The 18,133-nt window shown below is 34.5% G+C and overlaps 1 long non-coding RNA gene across 6 annotated transcripts in view; it reads left to right on the forward strand.

Moving 5' to 3' along the window:
* LOC106879245 (uncharacterized) overlaps positions 1-18,133 on the forward strand; it is a 605,185-nt gene that overhangs the window by 535,554 nt on the left and 51,498 nt on the right. For 3 of the 6 annotated variants that reach the window (XR_016244548.1, XR_016244552.1, XR_016244543.1), the window contains one exon: positions 17,580-17,771. The exons of the other annotated variants lie outside the window; for them this stretch is intronic. This is a non-coding gene — a long non-coding RNA (uncharacterized LOC106879245). Of the gene's footprint in view, positions 1-17,579; positions 17,772-18,133 lie in introns of those variants that run through there. 6 annotated transcript variants of the gene reach the window in all.

Genomic DNA, 18,133 nt, shown 5'->3' on the forward strand with positions numbered 1-18,133 from the left:
TGTGAGAGAGAGGCAGATAGACAGACAGACAGAATGTGTGTGTATGGATCTATATATGCGTGTGTGTATACCTCTGTACGTGTATTTGCATACTCCCCGTCCTTAATTTACCTACGGTGAATCGCAGCATAGCGCTGCCAGTCATCGTACGGTAACTGGAAAAACAAAAGAGAGGTTATCTCTTAATTCAGCTTGTAGCGACGTTTGCTTAGTGTCTGTGAGCGATGAGGAGATAACTACTCCGAAATGCTAGCATCTGGCAGTGTTGGAAAGGTGGCGCTGCGAGCTGACCTCGGTGTATGCACACCATTTGTCAACAAACGAAATATATTCTCCGTGACAAAATGCAGTGAGCAGCTTGTTTCCCAGTTCGAACGTGCATCAAGCATATTCGGAGTAATAACATTGCAACAATACATATATTCATACTCACACACCTACATACCTATATCTATCTATCTATCTATCTATCTATATATATATATATATATATATATATATATATATATATATATATATATATATATGTATGTATAAATATAATGTGTGTGTGTGTGTTTATTGTATATTATATATATATATATGTGTATTGTGTGTGTATATATATATTTATATATGTATGTATGTATGTATATAATAGTTGTAAAGTATATTGATAAGATATGTCTTCTATATAAAAGGTTGGCATTCAGCTTTGTGTTTCACCCCAGGCTCGTGAACAGCCCATCCTGGAGCAAAACTCAGATTAGACTGACAACTTTTTATGTGATAAACGAACTTATATATATATATATATTTTACGCATCCACAGGTCGTCGTCGTCGTCGACTTACGACCACAATTGGTCATAAGTCGAATCGGTCGTAAGTCGGCTTATAGGCCTACATGGCTTTATATTATATTTCTATATTTTTAGAGTACATTCTCATCATTCTGTATTATACTATTATACTGGCGTTAGTCAAAAATTTCGGAGTCTTAAGCAGTCGTCTTATAAACAAATACGATGTTGCCTCGATGTCTCCGTGACAGGATAGTCATCCAACACAATGGCGATTGATAACCAAATCTAGGAGAAGAGTTTGTTAGCTGACATCATCCGTAGACGGGTTAATTTCTAAGAAATTAAGCCCATTACACTATTTATAATTGCTGCCGGGAGCTGGCGCGCCAATGGTCATAAAGTTGATCGGTCGTAAGTCGAATAGGTCGTAAGTCGAATAGGTCGTAAGTCTACGACGACCATTAATTGTTCTTTACTATAGTTTTTGATATTACTTGAAAGTGTAAGACGTCGGGCTGACAGAATTGTTATTACGCCGGACAAAAAATGCTTTACGGCATTTTATTAGTTCAAATGCCGCGAAGGTCGACTTTACTTTTATACTTCAGGGCCGATAAAATAAGTGCCAGTCCAGCACTGGGGTCGATGTAATCGACTTAGCACTCCCCAAAGAATGCTGGCCTTGTGCCAAGTTTTGAAACCGGTGTAATTTGTGTGGGAAGATTTTACATTGGGAGATTTTTTTTTCTAGTAGTGACCTTTTTTTCGAGTTGTGACCCATTTTTTAATATTTTCCTTAAAAGTAGGCTACAAAAGAATTCTTTGTTCAATTATACAGAAGAGAATCTGATTTAAATGTCATAAATATTTTGTGAAAAGTCATTATAAATAAAACTCTTGAAAATCAATATATGAGAACCTGTTTGTATTAGTATTGTATATAAGAAATAGTGAAATGATATCATCGGGAATTATATAACAGCAAACATATGTATTGACAATATGAGATATAATTATGTAGTTTAGGGTAAAAATGAGATGCGCAAATGTTTAAAATATATTAATATATAAAACCAACATATTAAAGAGTTATTCTTTGATATAAAGTATATAAGGTCAAAAAATATCGAACACATAGTGGAATAAATCAAAATTCTGAAACATTCCTATGACAAATATATATGTGTATATATATTTAGAAAATAGCTGAGAAAATAAAGTAAAGTTTGCCAGCTTAAAAATATTGAACATGTTAGCACATCAAACAGTTTGACAGAGGTAAAAAGAATTTGAAAATTTAAAATGGAACAAATTTAGATAAGTTTAGTATAAAAATATTAAGATGATATACCGAAATGAGGAAAGAAGAGAGAGGAAGGAAGAGAAAATTTAAAATGAAAATCAACATCTGTGGCATTTTATTGAGAATTTAGTTATGATATGACAAATTTCAACTTGGAAAAATGGAAATTAAAATATTTTGATATAGTTGTAACGAAAATATGTCAAATCACACAGTAAAGACTTTGGTTTTTAGTTTGGTATTAGAACATAAATCGGTAAATGTTTGGAATTAAAAGATTGGTGCTTTGTTTGTGATAGTCTAAAGGTCTATTCATGTCCATGGATTCGTATTACTCTTTCTTAAATATATGTATTGGAATGATGTAAATATTTTACGATAAATAGGCGTAGGCGTGGCTGTGTGGTAAGAAGATTGCTTCCCAACCATATGGTTCCGGGTTCCGTCGCACTGCATGACACCTTGAGCAAGTGTCTTCATCTATAGCCTAGTGCCGATCAAAACCTTGTGAGTGGATTTGGTAGACGGAAACTGAAAGAAGCCCATCGTATATATATATATATATATATATATATGTGTGTGTGTGTGTGTGTGTGTGTGTGCGTATATATATATATATATATGTGTGTGTGTGTGTGTGCGTGCGTATGTGAGATAGCGCATGGCTCAGTGGTAAGAGCGTCGAGCTTACGATCTGAAGGTTGTGGGTTCGATTCCCAGACTGGGCTGCGAATTGTTTTCTTGAGCAAGACACTTTATTTCACGTTGCTCCAGTTAAATCAGCTGTAGAAATGAGTTGCGACATCACTGTGTGTGTGTGTGTGTTTGCCCCCCGCCCCCACCCCACCATCGCTTGACAACTGATGTGGGTGTGTTTACAACTCCGCAACTTAGCGGTCAGGCAAAAGAGACCGATAGGATAAGTACTATGCTGACAAGGAATAAGTCCTGGAGCCAAATTGTTCGACTAAGTCGGTGCTCCAGCACGGCCGCAGTCACATGACTGAAACAAATAAGAGGAAAAGGGTCTTATCTCAGTAGACTGAGAAAACATGCAGATATCATAGATATTGACCCCTTTGTATTATTCTTTTCTACTCTAGGCACAAGGCCCGAAATTTTCGGGGAGGGGACCAGTCGATTAGATCGATCCCAGTATGCAACTTGCACTTAATTTATCGACCCCGAAAGGATGAAAAGTAAAGTCGACCGCGGCAGAATTTGAACTCATAACCCAAAGACAGACGCTAAGCATTTCGCACGACGTGGTAGCGTTTCTTATTTTTTTATTGCCCTCAAGGGGCTAAACATAGAGGGGACAATCAAGGACAGACAAAGGGATTAAATCGATTACATCGACCTCAGTGTGTAAATGGTGCTTAATTTATTGACCCCGAAAGGATGAAAGGCAAAGTCGACCTCGGCAGAATTTGAACTCAGAACGTAACGGCAGACGAAATACCGCTAAACGTCTGTGTATAAATGTGCATGTGTGCGTGTGCCTCTGTGTGTGTGTGTGTGCATATATGATTTGTGAATTCTTTATAATGAACGAGATAAAAGTACTCGATACATGAGGTAAAGCGTAGATATATATTTATACAAGTGACGCTATCGACGCAACTTTAAAATTCAAGACCCATTTTGTTGTTTGAGGTTTATGCTGGTCCATAATCGAAAAAAAATGTGCCTTGCTTTAAGAACTCTCTCTCTCTCTTTCTCGGTATCTTTCTTACCACTGCTAGTTCCCTACATGCTATTTCGATTTCACCACATAGACACAGAAAAAACCTGCACATGCGCAGGCGTGACTGTGTGTGTGTGGTAAGCAGCTTGCTTCCCAACCACATGGCTTGGGGTTCAGTCCCACTGCGTGGAAACTTGCTCTAGTGTTTTCTACTATAGACTAGGGCCGATCAAAGCCTTGTGAGTGGATTTCGTAGACGGAAACTGAAAGAAGCCTGTTCAACTAAAGGCGATGCTTCAGCGTGGCTGCAGTCAAATAACTAAAGCAAATAATAGAGTAAAAGATTAAAAGAATGTGTGTATATACACAAATATATGTGTGTATATGTGCTAAGTCCTCATTAAAAGCCTGTGATATCCAGGAGACCGACTGGAAGAGCAATGCCTATCATCGTCACAGATGGAAGAAAACAGGTTAAGGACGGGGTTGGCACTTTTGAGAGAGCACATATTCTGCATGAAGAACTTAAGCGTGCTGCTCGAAAGCGCACTACTAGCATAGTGAATGGGGAAAGCTTGGTTTGCAATATTTTCAGTAGCGTATGCTTGTCAAGAGCAGGGCTCATTGGCCATCAGCGAAGCCAGAAATGTAAAATATAAGTTAGTCCTAGAGCGCACAATGTTCCTGAAGGTCAGCAATAGTCTTCCTCGGACACGAGTTGACGGCCATCATGTGTGAATGAATATATATATATATATATAAACATATACATGCGTGTGTGTATGCATGCATGTGTGTGGGTGAGTGTGTAAGGAGAGTGAAGAGAGAACGTATAATCTGCGAATCTTTATTCTACCTAATTACATCGCTCACCATACAGACCTGCACACAGATATACGCAAACTATACGACAAACGCTGCTCGCATAGAGAAATCCACACTGCTTATTGATCCATGTGCATGTGAGGTCAGGGAGTATGTACAACACTACAGTAAGGATAGCTTCAAAATGAGGATTAAAGGTGAACAGTCGGCCTGCCTTCAACTTTATTTCTCTTCTATCTCTTTTTACTTACAAACATTTCTTTCAAAGCTCCAGAAAGCTCTTCAAACATCACCTGCTCTTCATCAAACAGACAACCTATAACAACAACAACAACAACAATAATAAAAATAATGATAATATTACGGTAAAACTATGGAAGGATATTTGTATAGTCTTTGTTTCTTTTTTGTTTGTTTTTCATTTTCTTCCTATTTTTGTTTTTCTCGATATTAACATTTTAGATTTAAGGTGAACTATCGATCGACTCTGAACAAATCAAAACATGTTTAAATATAAGACATGCAGCACACACACACACACATATATGTATATATATACGCACTGAAATATATATAAACATATGTGTTGCGTGTGTGTATGTAAGTCTGCGTGTATTATTTATGTCATATGTGTGTTTGCCTTTACTTATTTGTCTGTGTGCGCGTTTGTGTGTGCGTGTTTGTGTATGTATGTACGTATGTATGTATGTGGTGTGTGTAAATTCTTTCTTAATCGGGCCTAATCAAATAATAGATTCAAACCTAAAATACAAAGAATTTTGTTTGTTTCTCATTCTTTTTCTCAATTCTTTTAATGCCAAACGTTAGTCACGGAATGGCATTCACATTATTTAAAGAGAAACAGATACTCGATGAACGCCATTCCAAACACAAGCAATTTTTTTCTTTCTTTCTGTTTTACTTTTCCATGTTTTGTCCTTGTTAAAGAATATATTTCCAAAGCTCGCGTGTCACCAGATATTTTTTATTCAATAAGTTTATAGCTGTTGTTTCAAAGACCCTTTTCTTAGACACAAGTTTTGACTTTCTTTGAATTTAGTCTACATATGACCCTCTTTATATGGTCACGCAGTGTGTTAGTAACATAACATATTTATGTTTAATATTGCTTATTCATATAACATTTGGTTATTGTTAATCTATTTTCTGGTCATTGTATGTACAATTAGGGAGCATTTTTTATTACATTGAACAAATAAAGCCTGTTTTCCCATATAATAGCATATAGGTCGAAGTCTACAAGCAAGTAGAAGAACGCAAGCTTGGATGGCGAAACCAGTAATCATCAAGTGTTTCACATGTTACTTGCCTTCTCGAGAATCTGAGATCCAAACTGCTACTGAATTATATAAGCGGTTGGGTATTTCACAGACACGTATACTCTTAACTGAACTTGATGTGGTATATCTTCGACCACAACATCGTCTTCTAAATTTTACGCAGGACTGAATCGATCTCAAATTACCTTTTATTTGTCATCGTTTACATATTTTAGCCATCAAATTGCGGCCATGTTGGGGCACTGCATTGAATTTTTTTAATTGAATGAATGGATCTCAGTACTTCTTTTTTAAGCCTGGTATTTATTCTATCGGTCTCTTTTGCCGAACCCTTATGTTACAGAGATGCAAGCACACCCACATCGGTTGTCAAAGAATGGTTGGGACAAACACAGAAAGATACACATACACACACACACACACACACACACACACACACACACACACACACACACACACAGATATATAAACATATATAGGAACGACAGGCTTCTTTCAGTTTTCGTCTACCAAATACATTCACAAGGCATCGGTCGGTCCTTGGCTATAGTAGAAACATTTGCCCAAAGTGCTATGCATTAGGATTGAATTCAGAACCATGTGTTTGGGAAGCAAGCTTCCGACTACACAACCAGACTCGGATATCACGCAAGCTCGAGTCGACGTGCGCAATGCTTGCTCGCACACTATTTCTATCTTCTATCTTTACTTGTTTCAGTGATCGGTCTGCGGCCATGCTGGAACACGCCTTGAAAGATTTAGTCGAACAAAATTGCTCCCAGTACTTACTTTTTAATATCTTATACGAATTCTATCGGTCTCACTTGCTGAACTGCCAGTTTAAAGGGACGTAAACAAATCAACACTGGTTACCAAGTGGTGATGGGAGACAGGCACAAACAAAGATACGCACATCCATACGGACACTCACACATACTCGCGCACACACACACACACACAAATATATATATAATTTACAGAAAAGGACCACATATCCTGAACTCATCCATGAAAATTCAGTCATAGATAGAAAAATGTTCTTTTCTCTAAATTATATATTTATATATTATACACTGTGAAACTTAATTTAATTTTTATTTTTGATAAATTAAATTAAATTGAGTTTTTACCTGTAAATTTGGATTTTTATCCCTAATATATACATACATACATACATACGTACATACATACATACATACTGATAGATAGATAAATAGATACAATGGCCTTTCAGTTTCCATCAAACTAATCCACTCAGAAGCATTGGTCGGTCCGGAGCTATAGCAGCAAACTCTCGTCCAAAGTTCCACGGAGTGAGACCGAAATCGAAAGCATATAGTTGAATAGCAAACATCATACAACACAGCCATGTTTCCACGTAAAGTATATGAAATTATACGTGGATTCAAAATTACTGGAGCAATCATTGTTATTACTGTTTACATTTCCTTTTACCATTTATTTTATTTACGTCTAACGTTTATCTGGAAGACATAATTTTAGTGTCTCTTTAATTTAATATTTCAATCTTTTGGACAGAAATTTTTACTGTTTAATTTATATATTTCTTTTCTCTCCAACAATTACATATAGTTTACTGCTATTTACATGTATTGCAGTTATAGTTTCTTGTCATTTTCGTCACTCTCACTTTTACTAAAGTAAGTGTGATGCTTCCTCCGGCGTCTTGTGAGAGCCGGTTTATATATATATATATGAGAGAGAGAGAGATAATAGAACGGGCCATGTTGGACCACTGAACTTCAACGCGTTTTTTTTTTCATTGTCTCAGTATTTGTTTCGTCTTATTCCTTTCTGTCGATGATAAAATATATATAATATATATAATATATATAAAAATAATATATATATATGATATGATATATATATAATATAATATCTGTAAAAATATGTGACTCTTTCTTTCTTTTATTGTCCTTCCTATCAATATATTATATAATATATATAATATATGTAATATAATATATATATATATATATATATATATATATATATATATATATATATATATATATATATATATATATAATATATATGATATATAATATAATATATATATAATGTATATGATATATAATATAATATATAAAATATATATAATATATATATATATATATATATATATATATATATATATATATATATATATATATATATATGTGTATGTGTGTGTGTGTGTGTGTGTGTGTGTGTGTGTGTGTGTGTGTGTTAGGGAATACAAGTTAGGGAATACAAGAAAGGGACAACAAAACATTTAGATAGACGATTCAAAGAAAACAAGGACAGATCGTTCGGAGTTTTCCTTCATCACTCGAGTTCCAGATTATCTTTGCAATTTCGGCTAGTTATACTCGATATTGCTCCAATCTGGCCAGCCCCAAGGAAAAACTAAGCTAAGAGCATGAGATACCTTGGAAGAAAGCAGCGAATGTATACAAAAACAAAGACGAAAAAAAACGAATAGATATATAATATATATTATATATGATATATAATATATATAATATATATATATGATATACATATATATATGATATATATATATATATAATATATCATATATGTAATATATATATATATATATATATATATATATATATATATATATATATATATATAATACATATATATTATCGTAACTGTTAACTTATTTGTATGTCTCTGTGAGGAAGAAGCTCGCTTTGCAGCGTCGTGTTGTTAGCTCGGTTCGATTCAGTCCCAGCGTGCGTCATTTTGGACAAGTGTCTTCTACTATGGAGCTGGACCGACCAATATCTATGTATCACAGGAGCAGCAGTGTGACTCGTGTACTACCGCACGAAACTCTCGGTTCTTGAGTCACTCTGTTGCTTGTGATAAACATTAACAAAAAGTAGACATCCATTCATATATCGAGTTCAATTTTTCCTGTTTGCATCACCAAACCTCTGTGTGTGTGTGTGTGTGTGTGTGTGTGTGTGTGTGTGTGTGTGTGTGTGTGTGTGTGTGTGTGTGTGTGTGTGTGTGTGTGTGTGTGTGTGTGTGTGTGTGTGCTTTGTATTTTCTTTGTTGAAAATACAAGTCACACTGTAAGATTTAAATAGTTTAGTACACAATTCTAGGTGCTGGAGTAACACCTGTGTTAATTTCAGCTAATACAATATAAAGTTCTTAATAGAATTTAATACATTCCTTAAACGTTCTCCTCGTAAAATATAAGTTAATTAGTAAAGTTTATTAAACACTTTAAATTTCCTCAACGTTTCCAAATTCGTTAAGAAGCAAAACCAAAGATTTCTGTGAGAGGAGCTAATCAGAATAAGGAAGCCTATTATTTCGTTCTTGAAAGAATCTTCAATCTGATTATATTAATATAATGTCTGAAAATTTACCGAACATTAAGAAATGGAATTGGAATGCAACTTTTAATTTGATTGTTATTTCAATTAGTATTTTATTATGCAAGGTTATCAGATGTACCAAAGTCCTTGATATACAGTGATTTTCTAAGTGTTGTTTATTTATTTTGGTTCTTTACAAAGATTACGGCTTTTTGAAAATATAAAGTTTTCCCCGCTTTCACTGAGTTTGCAATATTTCATGGTTCTTTCAAGTTTGGTTGAAGATTTTGCTTTCTAACCGAGTGATTCAAGATCTCACTCTCAATATGCCGCTCCCTGAGCAAGTGAATTCTGCAGTAGGCTTGTGCCGATCAATGTCACGCGAATGAAATTTAGTGGGCTGAAGCCGTTCGCTGACTACACACGCAGATGTACGCACGCGCACGGACACACACTCACGTATATGCACGCACATGTATAAATTTACACATGCATATATATATATATATATATATATATATATATATATATATATAAAATTAATTTAGACAGTTGTGTGCAATGTGCTTCCAAAATGGAAAACTATAATCGTCACTAAATATGACTACGGTGTTGGAACACCTACATTGCTAGGAATAAGAGCTAAAAAGCTCCAATGATGTAGTTACAGCACATAATTTTATATATATATGTATGTACTGACAGGGACTGTAATCGCCCGAAAACAACGGTCGTGAATTCCTTGTATTGATCAGTCAGTTTCTGCTAATTCCGTAGCCCTCGTAAGTAGGAATCGCTCACGGTTGATTCCGGACTTAATTATCTGTCACTACACATCTTTCCTATTATGCAAATGTTTCGTAAGTCCAAAAGGTTGCTTTATCAGAAAACGGAAAAATAATTTCACCATTCCATTTCTTTTTACATTTGCAGCAGTTTCAGCTGAACAATAATACTTTCTCAGGTGCATAAAATCGTAATTCCATGCATGTATGATATTTTCAGTCAGAAATATTTTAGAAAAACTGTCGTATGTGGGACTTACTACACTTTTGAAAAATTACGCTTTGACAATTTTCATATCTTGGCATCTGAAGCAGCTGGACATACAATAGTTTGACCAAAAGAACCGGCTATTTAAAGTAAAATGAAATATTGAAAAATGTATTTAAAGCACATATTTTAGCCATCTCAATACAGTTGTAAATTGTAAAGCATAATTGTCACTACTACTACATAAACCTGAAGATTGCATAGTTTAATGTATGAAAGTACTAGTTCAGTCAGAATGGACATTTAATATTCTATCATTTCATTATATTATATTATCATATATTATTATAAGATTGTAAATTAAACGTGAAAATCAGACAAAATTGGAATTTCTTTGGGTCATATTTTCTTCTATACACAATGATACTCACCCGTATGTATATATATTAATGGTGGAAACCAATAACAGAATGAAATAAATATTCCATAAATCATTAATTTTGCATCTTTCATCAACATTCTTTCGTGTTTGTTTTAACTCTTATAAAGAATTATACCTAATTAGGGCAAAAATAGCATATTTTGAAGAAGCACCACAGATTTTAGGAATCCAAATTCTTTATTAGCATTTATTTTTTTAACCTTAAAATAAAAAAAAAGATAAGTTAATTCTAACAGCAGCAGGATTTGAATTCATATGGTAAAATGAGGGTAATTCAATATTGGAAAGGAAAGTTTGTTTAATCATTTTTTTTTTTTTTGCTTCGTGATTGAGTCTTCATGTCCGTTTGATTCCAGAATTGTAAAGAAAGAAAAGGAACAATTTTTTTATAAATACAATCTTTTAAAGTTTGAAATTGCGAGAATTTGAAATATGAAAACTGTAAAGATTCTCGGAGATTATTATGAAATGTCCTGTGGAGCTCCAAGAGAAAGGTTGCCTCTTAGGAATAGCAAAGTTTATCAGAAGGCCTTTGAGCTCTTGAAAGTTTATTGAAAGTTTGTATGTATCTAAGGTTGCATGCAGTAGCTTGCTACCCACAGAAATTCTACCAGTAATAAGAGCAAACGTAAGTCAAGTCGAATATTAATTTACAAATATTCTTATAACTTATGGCAAATGTTGAGGTGGTTATTGTTTGCTAATGATTTTCGCACATAGAAAGTATTTCTATCTGCAAATGAAGTTTTCGATATCTTTCTCTTATTATTTTCTCTTTCCTTTATATATATTTACCTTGTACTAACAAAACAGTGAAAGAAAAAAAGTCAAGAATTACTTGATAAAAACTTTTATGCTACTTGCCAAGCTGACACATTGAAAACGTTCTGCAGACAGCTTTCCCTATCACTATTAATATCGATCAAGATAATGTGTGTTAGAAAAACACTGTGATGTGTATACAGAGAAATCATAGACTAATATCAAATATTCTGTTGTCCAACTGGCAACCTTTGATCAATGATTGATTACTGAAGGAAAGAATATGCTTAGGTGTCAACTTGTAAAATTGAACTCATTCATATAAAATCACTTATATTCATAGTTGCATTTGCATAAACGCACACACAAACACACACACACATTCTTTAACGAGCTTGTGTATGTGGGCTTGTATTCGTATATATATATATATATATATATATATATATATATATATATATCTTATAGTAAAAATGGATACATAAGGGTGGAAAATCCCAGGAATAATACCATATGTCCAACGCAAGATACAATATGTGTGTTCAATTCCTTCAAGAATCAATAAATGAATTTATAGTATTCAGTCTCTAAACTGTCTAAAAGGTACGGTAAAAAGACAAGCAAATACAACAATAAAAACTTTAGAAATATCATGAATGTTCAAAATATTTATTAAAAAAAAATATTTATAAATATGCATGATTTCTAAGTTGTATAAAAATATGACAATTAAAGTTAAAACATTACGATATGTAAACGTACATTATGATATAACATATAATGGGTAAATATATACGGTATGATGAAGTTATAAATTTACATGTATTACATTAATATATATATACTCACAAACATTATTTGTATGTATATGTATGTGGGTGCGTATTACTAGAATATGTTCAATTGATATAACTCAAACCATTATATAAATGTTTGTGTGGGGGTGAGTGTGTGTGCGTGTGTGTGTGTGTTTGTGTTTGTGTGTGTATGTCTTCTTGTTTCAGTTATTTGAGTGCGGTAATTTGAGCACCACCTCGAATGGCTTTAGTCGAAGAAATCGACCACATGTCTTATTCTTTGTAAGCCTAGTGCTTATTCTATCGGTTTTCTTTTGCCAAACCGCTACATTATGGGGACTTAGACACACCAACATTAATTGTCAAGCGATGGTGGGGGGAACAAACACAGACACAAAGGCACACACACATAAATATATATGCATATATACATTTATATACCCGACGGGCTTCTTTAAGTTTCCGTCTACCAAATCCACTCACGAGGCTTTGGTTAAACCAAGGCTATAGTAGAAGACACTTGAACAAGGTGCCACGCATTAGGACTGAACACGGCACCATGTGATTGGAAGCAAGCTGCTTACCACACAGCCACGCCTACACACATACACATACACATATATCTTATATATATATATATATATATATATATATATATATATATATATATATATATATATATATACATACATACATACATATATATATATATATATATATATATATATATATATATATATATATATATATATATATATATATATATATATATATATATATATATATACGGTTATATACGGATTGTTTACCTATGCTTAATTACTATAATCGAAATTTCTATATATAAGTGTGTATACATATGCATGCACATATGTATACACACACACACACACACACACACACACACACACACACACACACACACACACACATATATATATATATATATATATATATATATATATATATATATATATAAAATTAGCACGAAGCCCTAAGGATGCAGTGAGCATTAACCTATTTAGAAATGAGAGCTAAGGTCTGAATTCAACCGCCAGAAGGCAGCAAAATCATAGGAAATAACAGTATGCGAGGAAACAGACAAAGAATTAAAAAGCATCCCTATAAAAATTATGCTCTCGGTTGTTGGCCCGAGGGCCTGAACCTTCCTCAGCGTTAGTTACTGGGCAAGAAACTCTGAAACCGTCACGTTATACATCCATTATACATATAGATATATATAGATATATATATGTACACACACATATATATGCTGATCGATAGATAGACACATTAATTTTTTCATATTTTAAGTGACTATCAGCCAAACGATTTGCACGGCATGTACATGCGCACATAATAGATGCAAAGAAATATATAACAGTGAAAGCTCTTTGTGATACTATTTTCAGTTCGTTTTCAATATGATGCCAAAGTTAACAAAAAATTTATTGCCACTTCCAAGCTTTGCTGGAGATCAAATATATTTAGTCATACTTAATGTGTTAGTTACTAAAATTTCTGTATTTCTAAGAAGCAACATAACTATTATAGATTTTTTATACTGTATGACTACTGTTATTCGCGTCAAATGGTCTTGATAATGATTTCCAACACATGTGAAAATCCTTCATTTATCAGCGAATGGAATTTCTTTCTTTTCAACGTATTTGTTATTCTGAGATCTGGTAGGAAGGCTGTTTCTATAGCGGTTGTGTAAAATCAGATACTAAGGCTTCTGAAGCAAGATAATTTTTATCAGGCTTTGCTATTTCCACCCTCACTTCTCCTTCTCTACTGCGGTGAAGGCTTGCATCATCGTTTGAATGACTATTATTGTAAAATAACGTATAAATACACAGAATGTTCGGGCTATGTTTCACGACGATTTTTATGCCTCCTTTTTCAGAAACAGTTTGATGTATTGGAAAGTAGTAAACGGCGTTGGAAAGCATAAAGATTAAAGTCGTAATTGGGAAATAGTTAGCTGACATGTAGGTTTGAAGCAATCTGGGATGAAGCAATCTGGGATGAAGCAATATTGGGGTGGAGTTTACCTGTAACATGATGATTCGTGCAGAGTATGAAAATGCTGCTCAATGCTCTGTGGACATTGTAAAGGCAGTAAGACGTCCCATGGACATCATTAAAATCATGTCCTCCCAGAATTGTGATGGTTTTTTGGAGAGGGTGACGTCGTCTCCAGTGAGGGTGGCGTCATATCCAATGAGGGTGAAGCTATGCTGCCCCACAACTTTGAACATGTCCTTAGTCTCAATTCAAAGAACTATGTGAAACTGCTATCGACTGTGGTCAAACCTTGGCTGGAAAAGATTGCTGTTGGAAAGCCCTGTTTATGACAGGATGATTCGGCTCAGGCCATACCTCTGAAAATGTGATGTGATTGTCGGAGAATTTCCGCGACACCACCTGCCCTAATTTCTAGCCTCCTTATCCCCCACATTATAATCTCAAGAATTACTACATGTAGGGTGCAGTTTAGACAGCAACCACTCTGCATACAGCACCAAGGCCGAACTAGTGGTCCAGATCAAGGAAGTATGCGGTCTTCCCCGGAGTACAGTGAGGAACGTATGCACTAAACTCTGGAGCCGGCTGGAGGCCGTGGTGGAAGCTGAGGGTAGCTACTATGTATAAACTGCTATCTTCCAGCCATAATCTAGTTGATATTTTTATGATTTTGTAAAATACTTTATATTTGGACGGGTTACGGCATTATCTTTTCCATTTATACAAACCATTACATTTCGCCTGTACACCCTGGGTCGAGAATAAACAACCTACACCCGTGTGCTGGAAATGTTACAACGATATACAATGGAATTTATGGTTTTCGATCCAGACTTCTATGTTCTGAGTCCTGATACAAATGTGGGGGATTCGACTGGGTCGGCTGATATAATGGCAGCGTTCGTAAAACTGAAAAAAAAAACAAAGAAGGGGAAGGAACCACTTCAATATATGCTTCAAGAATATTCTTCTGTGTTTACGCCCTGAGTTCAAATACTGCCGAGGTCGACTTTGCCATTCATCATTTCGGGGTCGATAAATTAAGTAACAGTTGTGTACTGGGGTCGATCTAATCGACTCCCACCCTCCCCCAAAATTTGGGGCTTTGTGCCTAGAGTACAAAAGAATATATTCTTCAACAAATTTCTCATCTTAAGCAACGTGTGTGTATAAGTGTGTGTGTGTGTCTGTGTGTTCGTATGTGTATGTGTTGTGTATGTGTGTTATGAGACTGTGTTGATTGCATTTTGTGTGTATGTAGGTGTATAAATAAGCGTAAGTATAAATAAGTATATGGTTTTTAATTAATAATCAACTGAAATTATTGAGTAACTTAAGGGCTGGCAGTTTCGTGCGTTGGCAATTTTCGAAGGCAAGAAATTCTCGCTCTTTCAGTCACTCAGTAACATCTGGCGATTATTAAAAATTAAACGTGTATACATATGCTTAGATTGCTGTTTTGATACATGTATATATATATATATATATATATATATATGTCCTTACATATACATAAATATATGTATATATGAGCGTGTATATAGTTAGCATATATATATACATACATATATATGTGTATATGTATACATATATACATGTATACATACATATATATGTATACATATATATATACATATATAGATGTATACATACATATATATGTATACATATATATATAGATATATACATACATACATGTATACATATATATATGTTTACATATATATGTATACATGTATGTATACATGTATATATACACATGTATACATATATATGCATGTATACGTATATATGTATACACATATATGTAAACATATATACATGTATATATGTTTATATAATGTGTGTGTGATTATACACTGTTCATATAATACATGTCAAATTATGCCGAGTTCCTATCTGAGTCCTATATACTTCATGACCTCCAAATACAGAAGATCATAAAAATATCGTGATTGGTAAAACGCCAGCTTTACACCATTATCTCCAAATAATTGTACTTAATGTGACATATACTATATTCCCTAAGTGCATGGAATGTCTATGCTTGAGTTACTTTTCTCAACAATTTTATAATCGATTATAGAATCCTTTCCATGCTATAAATTTCACATTATACTCTTCAAGCAAAACATCTTCAGGCTTCCTAACGCATCGTAATAGATTTTTTTCTTTGTGTTTTTTGATCTGACTTGATATCGTTTTCCTCCTTGGAATTTTTTTCCCCCACGATCGTCTGGTTAAACTCCAAACTGATTTGCTTGTATATATTGAATCATTACGTTTTAGGACTAAATTATTAGTTTATATTTTGCTGGTCAATTTGTCAGCAAAGATTCGTTTTCATCTTTTACATGTTGTTGCAGTCATTGCATTGCAGCCATTACTGAGACACCGTCTTCAAGGTTTTAGTTGAACACGCTAACCCCAGTACTTATCCATTGTTAAATCTTCCTAGCCTATCAGTATCTTTTCTTGACATGCTATATTACGTGGGCTTAATCAAACCAGCATCGATCTTCTCTCTGTGGGATGGGAACAAACACAGCGCAATTACAAGACAGACATGTACTCACACATGCATATAAAGATATGCGACGTTATTCCATAGAGTTTTCTCATTCACTCGCATGTTTTTGGTCGGCCCGTGACAATATGTAGACGACATTTGTCCAAGGTGCTGCACACGTGGTTGTAAAACGAACTTCTTAACCCTACAGGCATGCGTGTGTTTATGTCACACACACACATATAGATATATTACATACACATTAATATATCGTCGTGGTACTCCGTCGGTTACGACGACGAGGGTTCCAGTTGATCCGATCAAAGGAAATTAACGTGCAAGTGGCTGATCACTCCACTGACTCGTGTACCCTTAACGTAATTCTCGGGGATATTTAGCGTGACACAGTGTAACAAGACTGGCCCTTTGAAAGACAGGTACAACAGAACTTGAAACCAAAACGTAAATAGCCGGAAAAAATGCTGCTCTACATTTTGTCCGACTTGCTAACAACCCTGCATGCTCGCTGTCTTATAAATACCAACTTCGCCTTAAGGCGGACGAAACGAATTAGTCCCCATGCTGGGAATCGTTTCTGGCTTCCAGGGTAGAAACTAGTTACCCTAACCACTAGATCATATAGGTTATGTGAATTTCATATACGTCATATAAAACAGCTTGTGGCATCTCGGGAAGGTCATTATGTCGATAATAAACACATGCAATTGTGCTTTTTCTCTTTTAGTAGTGAATTTATCAACATTTAACCAATTAACTAATCGCTTGTTTGTCTGCCTGTTTCAGGCCGGCCTGAGACGGGCAGACAGATCTGAAGCAGACCTGGAGTAGAGAAGGTACGTCATTGATGACGTCACGAATAGCAACGAAAGAAGTTCAACAAGCCTTGCTGATAAATTGATCAACGAAACCGTTAATGGACCAAGCAGTTCCTTTATTGGTCCAATGTTAATGAATTTACTAATAAAAGAAGTGAAACAGAATCCTTGTATGTGTTTATTATTGGCATAACGACCTGAGATACCACAAAATCTGTTTCAATTCACGAGTTCACATCAGCAACGCTGCAAACTAAATACAAAAACCAAATTAAAACTATATAAAAATACATCTAAGCAGAAATTTATCTCTACATATTTTCTACAGAATTTAGAGGCAGAACTGAAAGTTACGACGTTCCATATACAAATACGCCTATGTAAACAATGCGATTACAAACAGAAAAATAGCTAATGGTGTATATGCATGTTTTCGGAGTTATTGCTCCTTCTTCAGCACCACATTCAGCATATTAACTACTTACGCGGACATTGCTTAAACATTCCACCAAGTTTAGTGGT

The sequence above is a fragment of the Octopus bimaculoides genome, chromosome 1 (assembly GCF_046866305.1).
Source record: "Octopus bimaculoides isolate indiv1 chromosome 1, ASM4686630v1, whole genome shotgun sequence".
In the NCBI taxonomy this organism is placed as follows: Eukaryota; Metazoa; Mollusca; class Cephalopoda; order Octopoda; family Octopodidae; genus Octopus; species Octopus bimaculoides.